Source organism: Ovis aries, chromosome 17 (assembly GCF_016772045.2).
Source record: "Ovis aries strain OAR_USU_Benz2616 breed Rambouillet chromosome 17, ARS-UI_Ramb_v3.0, whole genome shotgun sequence".
NCBI classification, from domain to species: domain Eukaryota; kingdom Metazoa; phylum Chordata; class Mammalia; order Artiodactyla; family Bovidae; genus Ovis; species Ovis aries.
In genome coordinates, this window is record NC_056070.1 from 72,164,481 (window position 1) to 72,167,908 (window position 3,428).

Genomic DNA, 3,428 nt, shown 5'->3' on the forward strand with positions numbered 1-3,428 from the left:
GGCCAGAAGAGCCTGCTGCACGAACTGACCGACTGGTGGCTTCAGCCCCTCCTTCTGGTTCCAGGCTCCTCCCCACCCTTCCTTGGACCTTGACTTCTCCAGCTGTGGGCCCTTTCCTCCCTCTCATCCTGCCCCACCCACGGGGGTCTGCGTGTGCTCCCCTGGAGGGGGTTTCTGCGTCTGCTCCCTGGGCCGGGGCGGGGGGGTGTCCTGTGTGTGCTCCCTGGAGGGGAGGGGGTCTGCCACTCTGAGAAGAACTGGCCGTGTGGCCCTTGGCCCCGGAGAGAGTGTGGGTGACGGGAGCCAGAGGGTCTGCGGGAGAGGCTTCCGTCACCAGGGAGCCGGAGCGGGAGGAGCAGAGGCCCTCAGCGACAAGGATGAGGAGGTGGAGGGCTGGTCCCAGATCCCACAGCGGGCATTGCTTGTGTCCAACCTGCTGTGCTCAGGACGGCCCAGACGAGGGGTTCGCTGTTACCCATGGTCCACCAGGCACGGGGCAGCTGGGACACAGTCCGCAAGAAGCCCACGGTCTCTACACATGGGGACAGGCATGGGGCCTGGGCTGCTGTGGGAGGGGACACACAGCTGAGCGTGAGGGCAAAGCCTCCATATGGCGTGACTCACAGCGCCCACTGACCAGCACCCAGGAAGATGGCGTTTCGCACGCAGGGCCCACCGGCACTGCGCCGTGCAAGGACTGGGCTTCACTCAGCTCCGCTCCTGGTGGGGTGGGGGGAGGAGGGAAGCGAGCGGGGTGGTGGGAGCACTAAGGCTCAGGGGTGCCCTGCAGAGTGCCGCACAGACATGCTGCTGGGGAGGACAGCCAGGGCAGGACGTGGGCCCGTGCGGACGGGACCCCACCAAGTTCAGGGTCCTGGGCGGAGGAGCCCAGGGAGCAGGAGGGGCCAGATGCCAGGCCGGGGCCGCTGAGGGCAGGGAGTGGATGGGGTCTCAGGCTTTGGGGAGGGGCTGTGGCTGGTGGTGGGGGCCCCTGGCCAGTCCCCTCTGTGAAAGCAGGGTGACGGGGCCCAGGGGCGGCCCCAAGTCGGGGGTCCCCACTGATCAAGGGAAGGCACCAGCCGCCTCACCTGCTGAATCGGCGCCCCAGGACGTTCCCGCTGCCAGCAGCAGGCCAGGCTGTCTGGGTCTCGGCTGGTGTGAGACCCCCAAGCAGGGGCCTGAGTGGAGAGCTCTGTCAGGGCCCCAGCGGGCCTGCTGCTGAGCCAGCCTGAGGGCCACAGTCCCGGCCTGGGGGGCAGGTTGGGGCTGGAATTCAAGCAACTGGCCTGGCCCCTCCCTGTGCACACCCTCACCAGCTCCCCAGCCTCCTTCCAGGAGACACCCTACTCAGGGCCGGGGTCTGCTTCTCTGTTAGGTGTGGCTGAGGTGACGCACATCCAGAGGTCAGTGTCCCCTCCCGATGCCCCAGCTGTCCCTTCTGCTGCCCGGGGCCTGGCCAGAACCTGTCTGCAACCCTCTCCTGGAGGCCCGTGCAGCCCCACCCCCAGGAAGGAAGAGACAAACCCACACGAGCAGACCATGTCCCAGAGCACTTTTATTCAGGGCAGCAGAGCAGATCGCAGCGGCTCGGGAGGCTCGTGCCCGCCGTGGGGAAGGGCGGGAGGCCAGGGCTCTCGCTCGGAGGCGGGCCTGGCAGCTCTCCCCTGCTCGGGAGACCAGCCGTCGGGTCCGGAGGAGCAAGGCTGCTGGTGAGCTGCTCCACGTCTGCCTGAGGGCTCAGCGCGCGCCAGCCAGTGGATCCAGGCCGGGCGGGCCGCCAACCCACTCTCGGAGGGGCGGGGTGAAGCAGAGTGTGAACCCCCGAGGGGAGGGGCCGCCGCGTGGAGCACGGCGGGCGTCCTCCCGGAGGCTGGCGAGCAGACACGGGGGCAGGGGAGGCAGGCGGCAGAGCTGCGCTGGGAAGCACGAAGCGGTGGGCGAGTTTCCAGGAATGGCAATAATTCTGGGCTCAGAGCGGCGAGGAGAACAAACCGCGGCTGACCTGGAGCGCTTCTGACAGAATTTGGCATTTTATTAACAAATCTGCACGTGAGTGAAATCAAGCCCCTCATCGCCTTTCTGCTAATGAGATGGGCGTGGCCGTGCCGCAGGGGCGCACCGGCCCCAGGCCTGTCTGCGCGTACCTGGGGCACCGAAGCTGCGGTAGGCCGCGGGCCGCCCCCCACCACCGCCCCCCCTCCGCTGGGTAAAGCCGAGCTGCTTCACGGGCCGCGAGCCCCGAAGACCTCAACCCACAAAGCCAGAATTAAGACAGAAAGCCAAGGTTAAGTCATCTTCTCCCCCGGGTCTCGCCGCGGAGTGCCGGAAGAGGCAGGCCCGGGGCGGCAGGAGTGGAGGGAGGACCCCCGAGCTCGGACCCCGGGCCTCCTCTGGGTGTCAGTGAGCAGGACTCTACTACTTCAGGGGCAGTCCCGCCTGCTTGGAAGAGACATCAGCATTCAGATCCTTACGAGTCCATCTGACGACACATTCTAAGGTCAATTTTTATTTCTACAAAAGAAGGCGGTCAAAACAATATAAAACACGTCAAGGAGATTACTGAGCGAGCTTCACGTGGAGCCTGACTCCAAGAAGGTGGAGAGTCCGATGCAGGGGGGCCGTCCTGTTCCTGGGTGGGGGGCGCGGCGGCCCCGGGCTGGTGCGGGACACTGGCGTCGGCGGAGGGTCAGGCGAGCTGAGGAAGGGCGGCTGCAGTCACAAGGCGGAGGAGGAGCTCCAAGTCACGTCGGCGGACTCGTCGGCGACAGGCCAGCGCAGACCTGCGCGTGGACACGCCAGCACTTGTCCGCGGGGAGACCCGACGTCTTCCGGAAGGGATTCGGAGAGGAGCGCCTCCCTGGCGAGCACTTCCTCCCACAGGCGCGCTGTCCTCCGGCCAACGGGCCCAGGGCCGGGGGGCTGCCCTCCGCAGGCCGGCGGCTGGAGGTTCATCCCGGCCGGCCGGCGTCACGGGGGTAACGTTAGCCAGGGTTTTACAGAAGAGCTGGAGCTCCCCTTTCCACGGGATTGTTGTTTGTTTTTTTTTTTTTTTTGGTCGGGGGCTGGAGTGGAGGTTTGCTCGTTTCTCGGTGTTCTCAAAAGGCGGCTATAAATCAGTCAGGAGTCTGCACTAACTCGCACACCAGGCCGGCCGAGGGCGGAGCAGAGGGGCCTGGGGGCGGGGCCGCCCCTCCCGGCGGGGCGGGGCCGGGCGGGCCTGGGAGAGTGGGGGAGTGAGAATCAGACGAAATGCAAGAAAGTGGCAGCTGCAAGGGCAGAGAGGAACCAGAGCCTCCCCCACCCCGCCTTTTTTTTAAAACCTTATGGCCTAAATGTAAATTGATTTTGGATAAATTTGGACAGGAAAAGAAAGACCATTTTTTAAAAGTGGGTTGAAGCGGTGATTTTTAAAACAAAGAAAGCAGAAC